Below are 11,966 nucleotides of genomic sequence, written 5' to 3'. Positions count from 1 at the left end.
AAACAGGGCAAAGATCTTCTGAGGTTGAGGCAGTCCTTGTTCCTCTCTGAGCTCAAAGCAGTGCCACTTTATCTTCTTGGGACATTCTGGGGACCAAGTGATGGAGCCAGTGTGAGGAGCTGACCTGCCCTTTCCCTCCCCTCAACTGTGGGGTCTTTTTCAAGGCTTTTCACAGTTCATCCTCACCTCCCAGCATGGGCATAGAGATCATAGAATCTGGGTGACCTCTTAGAGGAGATAGACAGGCCCTGCCATGCCTTCCCTCGGCCCCTCCATTCACCCCTCTCCTCCCTGTCACCCTTGGCAGAAGTGCCAGTGGGATGTGACAGGATTGCAAAGTCTTGGCACAGAACTTCCTGATTTCTTTTTTCCTTCCCTCTGCAGGGACATGGAGCCAAGAAAGTGTCAGCTCCATAACTTTGCCCCAGCAGAGCCCTGCAAACTCCCTCAGCCAAAGCAGCTGAATAGGAAATGGGATGGAGCTGGAAACTTGTCCTTGTCAGATGGGTTCTCCATCCAGCAACTCATAAAAAGCCCTACATGAAAGCAGGCAGAACCATTGCAGCTTAGTCCTATCTGAGAAACGCCATTTAATCCCCACACTGTTTATTTAACTCTACATGACAGTTGTGTAATGTCGTGCTGCTCTGTCCTGATCTTATTCCACAGGGAAGCTTTTCAGCTCAGGAAATGCATGGATCAAACTGCCAGGTCTGGGTGTATTGCAGAGCTCTGCCATGTAAACAATTATTTTATAAAGAAATCCCTCTAACCCACAAATTTTGAGACCAAAATAAAATAAAATAAAAGTGCAGATTTAGTTTTATTTTCATTTTAGATGTATTTGTGATGAAACACTTGAATTTATCCCAACCACACAGGAACAAACAGGAAAACCTAGGTTCCCAGGTTTACTGGTTTTGGGATTTTTCACCCGTCATCATTTTTAAGGATATTTTAGGACTGTTGAACCCTTAGGCTGTGCTTTTCTTTTCCCTGATTACACCTGCATGACTGGATTTCCTATTGAAATCACTCAGCTGAAACCAAGAGGGGTGGCACGTCTGAGAACAAGATTTGGTCTCACGCTCCTCAAACAGGACCTTTATAATTAACTCTTCAAATCTGCTCACCTTCCAAAGCTGAAACCATGCAGAAGGGAGGTGTCTTGAATAAAAGACATTTCCCCCATGTTCAGAAAGCAATAGGGAGCAAAGAGATTTGTTTTGCATCGTGTAATGCAATGTTTTTTGTGTATGGGTGTTTATCCAGAAAAATATCACAGAATCATAGAATGATTTGGGTTGGAAGTGACCTTAGAAAACATCCAGTTCCAACCCTCACCATGGGCAGGGACACCTTCCACTATTCCAAGTTGCTCCAAGCCCTGTCCACCCTGGCCTTGGACACTTCCAGGGTTCCAGGGGCAGCCACAGCTTCTCTGGGCAACCTGTGCCAGGGCCTCCCCACCCTCACAGGGAAGAATTTCTTCTTAATTTCGAATCTAAATATCTCCTCTTTTACTTCCCTGTTGTCCCATATCTGTCCATGTAAAAATTCACTCTCCCTGTTTTTCATAAGCCCCATTTAAGTACTGAAAGGATGCAGCAAATGAATATATATCGTAGATTTCATAAGGTCTAAGAGGCATTTTCGCTGGCATAGTATTTTTGGACATTATGTTATTTTCTTACAAATGCTAAGAATAACATACCAAATAATCACCATCAAAGCACTCACCCTAAACCCTGATCTGTGCTTAGGTAAGCAGGGAACTTTGTGCAGAGAAATGAACACGCAGAACATTCAGGTTCCATTTAATTGTGTTGCAAGTAAACAATCACAGACAAATCTCAGGGAACAGGGCTGAGGGGCAGTGATGCTGTGAACCACCTGCTTCTCCAGGGAAGGGTGAATTCCATTTAAGCAGTTCCTGAAAATATGACCTGAAGTGTTTTTAAAAAAACACCTTCAGCAGTGGAGAGGTCACAACTGCCTTGGGTGGGTGTTCTCTGTGCTTTATCAGTGTCCTGATGGAAATTGCTGCCCATTCCCCCAGGGAAAAAGCCCTCTGGACAACTCGAGGCTGACGGTGCTGGCTCCAAACCCACCCTTACTGCGGCTGCTCTCGCCGAACACAATCCAGAACAGCATCCCTTCCCTCCACCGCCCTTCTCCCCACTGCACACATGGAGCAACAAATGGCATCTAAACACACGGCGAGCGGCGGATACAACAAGCAGATGGTGGGAGAACAAGGGCCCAGATCCATTAGCAGAAACCTGGATCAACTCGAGGATGAATCAGCGACACAAATCACGGGTAAATACGTAACAGACACTCCACGCCAGCCGCTCCCCCGGGAGCTGGACGTCTTGGGAGACAAATCCAGGGCTCTGGCATCCTGGCGTGTGTCTTTTTGCGGATGTACACAGGAGGGCAGCAGACATTTACTCAGCGTTTGGCACCGCAATCCCTTCCTTCCCTGCCGCAAAGAGATGCTGCTGGGATAGTGTAAACTGTCCGTCAGCACGAGGGGATGGATGCCGGCTAAACGACCCCATAAAAAACCCCCAAAGTGATTGTAATTAGACACAGTTCACATTTCACTGTATGGCAAAGACAAAGGTCTTAGTAATTTTTTCCTGCTGTTGGGCTAAGTTCACCCCCCACCAAATTATCTCAGGATATTCCTTTCTTCTCTTTAGTTCATTTTATTGGGTGTTTGCTATTTTTTTGTGTAAGTCATCGCAGGTATTCATTCTCCAGGAAAAGCACACTTCTATTTTTCCCATCGAGATGCTGGCACAGGAATCTCAAACATCTCTCTGCCCTTGTTCCTTGATGGACAATGTACTGGGGATGGGGGAACAGGAGAGTGTGTAAGAAATACCCTCTAATTCCAGCTAATGAAGCTTGTCAATGAACATGAAAATCATTATTTAGGTTTGGAAAACAAAAGCCTGAAAGAGAGTGTTTCTCAGCAACGTTTCTTTTTTTTTTTTTTTTTTTTTTTTTGTAAGTGGGTATAATTAAAGCAATTGTCTTTAGCCTGCAAAAATACCCAGTGCCTTCTTCCTGCTCCCAGCCCAGCTCCATTCATTTCTTTGAATTTGGCTTCTTGATAACTTTGTCCGTGATCCAGCACAAACAATTCTGCACACTGACGTTGATGCCAACTGAGATTGAAGCCTTTCAGGCAGAGCAGTGTATTTTGCCTCAGTATTTGCTCAGGCTGATCCTAATGAAAGTATTAATTGCCATGTGGTTGGGTTCTCTTCAGCTGCCTAAAAGGAGTTGAGGATGGGTGTCCAAGCTGAGCTGAGCTCCCCTCCACATTCTCAGTGACTGCAAGAGGTGTCAGGGATTTCTCAACCTTCCCGTTTCACATAATCATAGAACTATTAAGGCTGGAAAAGACCTCTAAAAACCTCGAGTCCACCCATTCCCCCGGCACTGCCAAACCCACCACTAAACCATATCTCTAAACACCACATCTGCATGGCTTATTCAAATCCCTCCAGGGTTGGTGATTCCACCACTTCCCTGAACAGCCAGTTCCAATGCTTGGAAACCCTTTTTGTGAAGAATTTTTTCCTAAAATCCCATCCCAACCTCCCTGGCACAACTTGAGGATCTTTCCTCTTGTCCTCCCTTGCTCTCTGGGAGCAGACCCCAAACCCTTGCCCAGCTGCCCCCCCCTGTCAGGGACTTGTGCAGAGCCAAAGATCCCCCTTGAGCCTCCTTTTCCCCAGGTTGAGCCCCCCCAACCCCCTCAGCTGCTCCTGGTGCTCCAGACCCTTCAGTAATCTAAAACTAGGATGAATTCTGAGGGAAAACCCCACATTTTCTTTCCATTTTCTTTCCATTTAGCTTTGTGTACCAGACTGTAGGTGCATATCTGGTGTGCAAAGCACACTCAGAGACCAAGAGGACAGTGATCTCTTGCGTAGTTTGCACTGGCCTCTGAAAATAGTTGTTTTCTCCAGCAGCAGAGAGGTATTTTCAGAAATAATATCCTCAGGTAGGTGCTTAAAATTTCATAGGGTGCTTTGTCCCCAAAAGCCAAATTTTGCAAGATTTTTGAGCACTGAAATTAATGAGATTTAGGATTGATTCGCCTGCCCACGATCCTGTTGGCAAATGTGTGATAGGGACTGAGCACAGATCTGTGAGCTGGTGTAATCCACTGAGAACAATCATCACGCTGTGAGATTCCACAGCCTGACACACGCAGAGCAATCCCAGCACAAACAACAGGAATCAAAAGTCAGGGTGGGAAAATGACTGGAAGTGTTTGAAACAGCAACACTGCCTGTTGCTGTAATCTCCACTATGATAATGTCACTGGGGACGGGGATTATGAGAGATGCTGTGTGGAATGAGGCTGGTTTGTGTCACAGGACTCCACTAAGACAAAACACACAATAAAGAAAAGCCTGACCAAGCAGAACCCAGACATCGTCCAGCTGTGGTTTCACGGCAATAAATACGATTGGGGATTTTGCTTATCTCCAAGTTTTATCCTGTCTTCTGCCACGGAATTGCAGCCCAAACCATGAATGCTGATTTGAGGATTTCACCTCCTGAAACAGAAATGTGGAGGCTGGGTGTGACAGCAATATGGGAACCTTCTCAGTGTGTTAAAATAAAATCCCTGGCATGGTTTGCTCTGGTGGCTGTATTGGGAATACAATGTTAATTGCTGGACCAGGCTTTGGGCAGCTAATGAGTAAAGAATCTCAGTGGATTGGGGTCTTAATTACCTGATTTACTTTAACCTGATTTCCTCTAACCCAGCAGGTCAGTGGGACTAATCCCAGAACAGGACACTATGCTATGTGATATCTTCAAACATGTCCAAGGATTTCCAGAGATGAAGAAGGAATTGGGAAAGGTGCTCGTCTCAGTGGAAATTAAACACCTATGCTTAATATGATGATATAGAAATAACCCTTTGTTAGCTACTTACCATCCTGAAGACCCAGACACGTCAGATCTTGCTCCTCCTGCATACTTTGGTGCCCAGACTTCTGTTCCTGCTCTCAGTCAAACTAAAAAAGCAGCAAGCTCAACAGTTTCTTGTGTCTCTCAGCTGGAAACAAAAAAAAAAAAACAAACAAACCCAAACAAAAACTTCATAGAGCCATAGAATCATTAAGGTTGGAAAAGACCTCCAAGATCATGTCTAACCTTCATCATCAAGACCAAACCCTATAAACTGAGAACACAACTCAGCATAGAGAGGAAAGGCCTGTGTGAACCAGCAAACACATGGTAATTCTCAGTTGACCACAGGAACTTCAAAGCTTTATCACCTTCCTCTACCTGATACTTGCCATTCTTTTCACCTTTGGTGTCACCAGTCACAGAAACTGAGGTTTGTACTAGGTGCAAATTCTTTGATTTCCATGACTTTGCTCACTTTTTTCTGATTTTCCCAGTTTGGTTACACTCCACACCAGGTTTTTCCAGACAAGCTTCTTGTCTTGCTTTTCTCTTACCCTTTAAGGTGTAGTATTGGGTGCCACTCAGTGGTGAAAATCGGGTTAGAATGAGTCCCTGAACTCATGGACAAAGTCCTTGCTGGGCTCTGTGATGAGGATGATGAACTCTGACCTCTAGAGAGAACACCTCTCTCCTCACTCTGCGTTATTATCACAGCAGGATGGTGAAAGGACAAAATTACTTATTCCAAAAGCTCCAGTTAAATGAAATATTAATGTAAAATAGCCCCATTTCTGAGTTAAGGAACTTTTATAGTTCTTTTTGTTTTATTGTGCTTTATCTCATATTCTGTGCTCCTCATTTGGTGTCTTCAGCCCTTGCTTCATTAAGAGAAAAAGGAAAATAAATGAAAGACAATAAGCAGATTATTGATAAAAACTTTCAAGTAAAAATTAGTTGGAAAAAATAATTTGTAAACTAAGATACAGATTAATCTCACTTTCTTTAGTGGGATTTTAGTCTAGACTACCTCTATCTTTAGTAGCCATAGACACAGGGAAAACACACACTTCTCCAGAGACTGACATCTAAGATGATTTATCATTAATTGAATTGTCACTGGGCCATAAACTGATCACATCTTGTGCTTGAAATGACACATATGCCTAAATGATTAGGAACTACAATTATTAGCAGTAAAAGCTGATACTCCTTGGGTTATCATGACATGCAAAGCCTGTTTATGATGGGGAACCTGAGTCAAGCTTTACTGTAGAAATCTGTACCCACACATCCACGGTAGGAGGGCCCTTCCAAAACTGCTCCTGGAAGCTCTTTACCTTGCCTGTTTTTAAAATCTCCAGTAATGGAGGATCCATCACATGTGGGTGGCTTAATTTTATGCCTACAATAATTTTGTGGTGAGTTACTCCTCTGAATAGAGTATGTCAGTACCTTCCTCTTTAAGCAGAATTTCTAAAGTTTTTAATTAATGTTCTTCCCATCTTTGAAGCCCAGAATAACCATTTTGATCACCTTGTTTGACTTCCTGACAGCAACTGTCCCCTCTATTCCTGTATTTAGCACCCAAACACAATACATGCATTTCATAAGGAACACCAACCTTTAATAAATTTCACCTTTAAATGAAATCCAATCAAGCTTCTCATTTAGTGTTGATTATGGTTTTTTTTGTTTTTTTTTTTACAAATACAGAAAATATGAAAAGTGAATTTAAAATTAGGAAGTGAAATCCTTTCCCCCAGAAAAATGTAAACAAGACTGTTAACTCTATTGCTCCCAACCAGTGATCTGCTGCTCTGGCCTTGTAACCAGAGAAGACTCTGAGCCCTGTATTTGTCTTTGAAGGCTGCTAATAATTAAATCCTATTGTTTCACTGAAACAGAACATGACTCCCACAATTTGTAACCAGAAGCAGTATAGCTGCACTGAACAATGTTGGATAAACATGCCCTTCAAAGATCAAAGGATGTAGGGCTATGTCAATTAAAAAGAAAAAAAATCAGCATAGCTAAACTGCTGTTTCTCAGCAACTTGGTGCGGGTGCAGATCTGAGGCTGCCTGGATTGCTTTGCTTTCATTTCACAGTCTCAAGAGTATCCTTATTCCCCCCAGTGCCTGGGGAAGCTGGCACACCCCAGTGTAAGCTCTGAGACTGTGGGCAGAGGGAGAGAGTACCCCCCTCATCCCTAATTAAACGTTCAAAGGATTCTCTCCAAGCAGCACATCTTTGTGGCATTAAATAAAAATCGGCCTCAAAGAGAAAACGCACACACACACAATGTGTTCAACAAGGCAGTGGGCAAGGGGATAACAGGAGGATGTGCATTTGGAGTGACGTTGTTTGCTTTCATTTCTTCCCTGTGAGAACCCTTCCCTTCTCCGTGGTTTTCCGTCAGAGTTCACGCTCTGTGCCAAACGCAAACTTACCTTGATGCCACTTTGGCCATGCTACTCCAAGAAGAAACCGGCAAAACCATGGTTCTTTAAGGAGTTTTACCCCTTCCCATGAATGTCCATGTGATTTATGGGCAGCAAAGCCTCTTTAATTAAAGTGACTCTCACTGGCTGTTTCCTGGTGGCCCAGAAAGGAGGAAAATTTGCAGCAAATGAGTCCCAGCCATGCTCTGGCTTTGTCTGTTCCATATTTCACAGCTCTTCCTCTCTCCACTGAACAATTTCCAGGGACATGAAGACCCTCTTGCTGAAATGTCTCTACTTGTGCAGGGACAGGTCACTGCTGGGAAGGGCAGATCCCACTCTCCATGGCCTGATCCTTCTGGTGGGCGTTGTGGGGTCCAGTCCATCCATATATCCGTGTCATAAACTTGTCAAATGTTGCTTGCCAAGATCAAAGAATTTCTTCCCTGTGAGGGTGGCGAGGCCTTGGAACAGATTATCCAGAGAAGCTGTGGCTGCCCCATTCCTGGAAGTGTCCAAGGCCAGGCTGGATGGGTCTTGGAGAAACCTGAAATAGTGGAAGGTGTCTCTGCCCATGGCAGGGGTTGGAACTGGAGGGTCTTCAAGGTCCTTTCCAATCAAAGCCATTCTGTGATTGTCCCAGTGCATGTGTATGGATATGATCCCACATATTCTGGATGGCAAAAATAAACTTGATTTGTTTTCATTGTAGAGGAGGGGCCATTGAGGAAGATGCAAACCAGAAAGGATAAAATCATGCTGGAATCTTGCAGCAGAGCTGTCTCATGAATACCACTGTGCTTTCTGCTGCAGATTGTGTTATCTCAGCTTCAGAGGGGATGAATAAGCTTCAGCTCTGGTTGTTGGGGTTTTTTTCTTATTCAGAGTTTATTATTAGGTTAATGAAATATAAAAGCAGCTTAGAGAAAAAAATGAATGAATTTTTCCAAAAAATTAGGAAAAAAGTAAGTCTTAACATCTCGAACACTCTTCTTTTCCCTGTCAATTAGTTCCAGGGTTGATCTTCAGCTCACATCAAACTATGGTGCCTCAGGCACGGCACTGAGTCAGCACTGGACATGTGACCAGATCTACTCAGGGCTACATCTGCAGGAGAGCTGTGTCTTCACATGCTCCCTTTACACTGCAAATGGAAAAGACATTTTTATTCTGAGAATGAGGGCATTTGTTCCCTTTACCTCTTGTACCTCTGGACTCCAATTCCTCTATTATGTGTGCCTGGAGAAGAATGTAAAATATGTAATGCTGAACTTATGTGCAAGAGAGTTCTCTAGCCCAGGCTCCTGATTAAGAATTAGAGGTATTTGTTGTTTGTTTGCTACACTTCTTAGGAAAGCAGTGTTATTCCATCCTGCTGCCTGTTTATACTCCATCTTAATTTCACAGTTCTAGACAATACCATTCCACCTCAGTGAATATTTTATGGTTTCCTTGAAATAAATCACTCTCTCCACCTTCCTGTCTACTAAAGACAAAACCTTATTGTAATGAGTTAAATTCCAGTATCAGCTAATCTGAGGAAAGAACCTGGCCCATAAAGTTTGACAAATGATGATCATTTTAAAAAATAAAATGTACACATTGTGTCTAAACACAATTGACCTCATTCCTCTCAGCTGTCCTGGTGTTCAGCTGCTTGGAAAGTTTCCTCCGGGGAAAACCTTTATTAAATGATTTGTGTGTCTTTTACATTTTGTTCCAAATTATCTCGCTCCCTCATTTTATTTCTTCTCCGGGCTGGCTGCTTGCTACAGCCAATTTGGTTGTCCTTGCTGGGACTACCATAAATACTCCTTCCCAGTAGTACTTTGCAAGCTGAATTAGTCCAGTGATCTTGGCTACAGCATCCAAGAAAATACTCGATGAGATTAAACACTGGGAGAACTTTATGGTTCAGACACCATTTTAAAGTCATCCATAAAGGAGCATGAGCAAAAAAATGCTGACAAGGCCAAAAAGCATTTCACAGATGCTAAAATTGTGACCTTCAGGACTGTGTTTGAACGGAGAACTGTTCTCCACTTCTTTCCCTGCAATGACTGTATTAAAGCGTGACACCCTCTGTGGAACTGGTAACAAGGAGCCCTTCATAAAAATGGATGAAATATCAAATTGAAAACAAGGAGGTAAAGCCTGGCCTGCAAATTGAAAGGCAGGGCATTGAAGCCTGCAGGAGCCTCCAGGTATTCTGGGTCTGCCTGTGAAGCAGAGAAGGGGACATCCTACCTGGGCTAAATGGTTCCAGAGTCACCAGAACAATCAAAAAAGTTGTTTCTTCATCTCCATCTTTGCTCTTATTTCACCCTGGCAGCACCCAGAGGTTTAACCTGTGCAGGACTGTGGCTCTTAGTTGGAAACTGTAGTTGGATAAGTCTGCTGTTGGCTCAGGGTGCCACAATATTTACCATTCTCCCCAAAATTTGTGTTTATCACCGGGCAGACTGGATCTGTAGTTGTCCTTATAATGGTTTAATGTCTTTTTGTCATGAGGGTGAAGCTCCTAATTTTATTTAAAGCTCGGTAGACATTTCATTCACTGAAACCTAATTCCAGGGTAGCAGAGGGTGGCAACAGGGCTGGAATTATTTCTGATTAGGAGGAATTGATGAAGAGCTTACTGTCAAAAATTCCCTTATTTTTAAAATTTTTCCAGCCATGCACCAGTTAGAACATTTTATTTCAGCATTTTTGAAAGTAAATATTCCTCCTTTTCTGTTGTGAAATAGTTGTTTTCAAGTCTGAAAGTGCCAGTGCTTCATTTAAAAGTGTTACAAAAATCATTAAAAATGCCCCATTAGCCACACAAAATATTTTGACTTTAAACATCTCTTAATTAATTTAAAAAAATGTTTCTCTTCCCCTCTAAGTTGATCTTACATGACTCTCCTCCCTTCATCTCCCCAAAATAGAGTTTTCAAAATCATAAAATCATTATTACTAAGGTTAGAATCAATCACTCTTACAGTTTGCTCAAACCTTTTGAGATGGGGTGGACAGAGCTACTTTCATGTCAAGATTGACTTTAAATAAAGAAGGTATCTATTACTAAATTGAAAAGGCTCAGACTTTATCCTCGTGAAAAAGGTGAATGATTACAATTGGAAAATTATTAAAATGTCAGTATTTCTTGTAGAATCAGGAGTCTATATTTCCTTAACTCTCCTGCACCACTCACAGGATAGATAGGTCTTTATTTTCACAAGATCTTTCTTGTCTTGATGTTAAAAGTTAAGCCTACTCATCTTATAATAAACCTGGAAAATTCTAGGGTGAAGAAATGCATGAGACAGCATAAACATGATCTGAGACATTTAGGGTACAAGCAACAATTCCACTTTTCTTGTAACAGGTGACACTGCTTGACATTAGAACAAGAAGCACCTGTTGCCTGTGCTGTAAAATCTCTTGCAAATAGCTTCTGATTTGTGGCACTTTTATAAAGGCTGTGTTTTATGGAGCTTACCCAACCAGCTTTGCTATGTCAGGTTATCACAGGTACATTTTTTTCCAATTCATTTTCAGACCAACTGCTGCTAAGAGGCTGTAACAAGGGTTGTAACTTGCTCCTTTCGCTTCCATTCAGACAGTTTGAACAAACCCCCATTTCAGCCTTTTATGGGCCCTCTTTCCATTATGCCTATTTTATTTTACTTTTCTCCACAGGGATTGAGCCACTTTATTCAGGTCATTTTCTGCAATATCATGTTAACCCATTAAAATGTCAGGTAATTTATTGTCCATTCAGTCCACCTGCCTGTCCTTTTCCCTTAAAAAGCACAATAATTTCTGTGAGCTCTATGTTCCCCTGCCTGTTCAAAGGGCCTTGTGGTTGTCCTCACCTTCTCATTAAATCTCACCCAAGAACAGTTGCCTTGGAAACCAGGGAGTTGATCCAGCAAAGGGGCTGAGCATCTTCACCTTGCCTTGACTTTGGTGGGAGGTGAGGCCATTCAGCACTTCTGAAAGGAGAATTTAGCACAAGGCCAGCAGAGAAACCACCAGCTTCTGTTTTCCTCTAGTTCCAGGATGAGGGGAAGTGATGCTGCTCCTCACACCGCTTCTGCACGAAGAGCAGGAGTCAGAAGGAAGATGATACAGCCGATGATTTTCTGGCATCTGTGAAGTCATTTGAAGACATTTTGGAAATGTAAATGCATTCTAAATACTATTCAAATGGACAAACTTCTTCTCAAAGTCTAAGACAACCCAACTTTCCTTCCAGGCTAATTATAAAGTGCCAGTGCATTTGTAAGGGAGCTACCAGGGTCATTACAGATTTGGAATAAGAAACCAGTTTGGATTAATAAAAAGAAAAGAAAATCAAATAAACAGCACATCTTAGATGGTTTTTGAGAGGAGAGACAGGATCCTTCCAAGGACTCAGCCAATGTAAGCACTGAATCTTAATGTTTCCAAGAAAAACACAGCAGGGTTTGGAAACTTGCCAGTGAAGAAATGAAGTCCAGCTTGCTGTGATAATCACAGCAAGAGATAACTTGTGGAGATAAACCATACCCTGAGACCAGAGCTGGCTCTGCTCCGGCCACCAGTTCAG

The 11,966-nt window shown here is 42.7% G+C and overlaps 1 long non-coding RNA gene across 1 annotated transcript; it reads right to left on the bottom strand.

Moving 5' to 3' along the window:
* Nucleotides 1-1,805: 1,805 nt before the first annotated feature.
* On the bottom strand, nt 1,806-10,088 carry LOC108448186. The gene is made up of 2 exons (XR_001863981.1): nt 7,400-10,088; nt 1,806-5,095 (listed from the first exon to the last, which is right to left on the bottom strand). It is a non-coding gene; the product is annotated as an uncharacterized LOC108448186 (long non-coding RNA).
* Between the last annotated feature and the right edge of the window lie 1,878 nt (nt 10,089-11,966).

This window comes from Corvus brachyrhynchos, unplaced genomic scaffold (assembly GCF_000691975.1).
Source record: "Corvus brachyrhynchos isolate BGI_N302 unplaced genomic scaffold, ASM69197v1 scaffold307, whole genome shotgun sequence".
Taxonomy (NCBI): domain Eukaryota; kingdom Metazoa; phylum Chordata; class Aves; order Passeriformes; family Corvidae; genus Corvus; species Corvus brachyrhynchos.
This window is presented reverse-complemented; position numbering and strand designations above follow the sequence as displayed.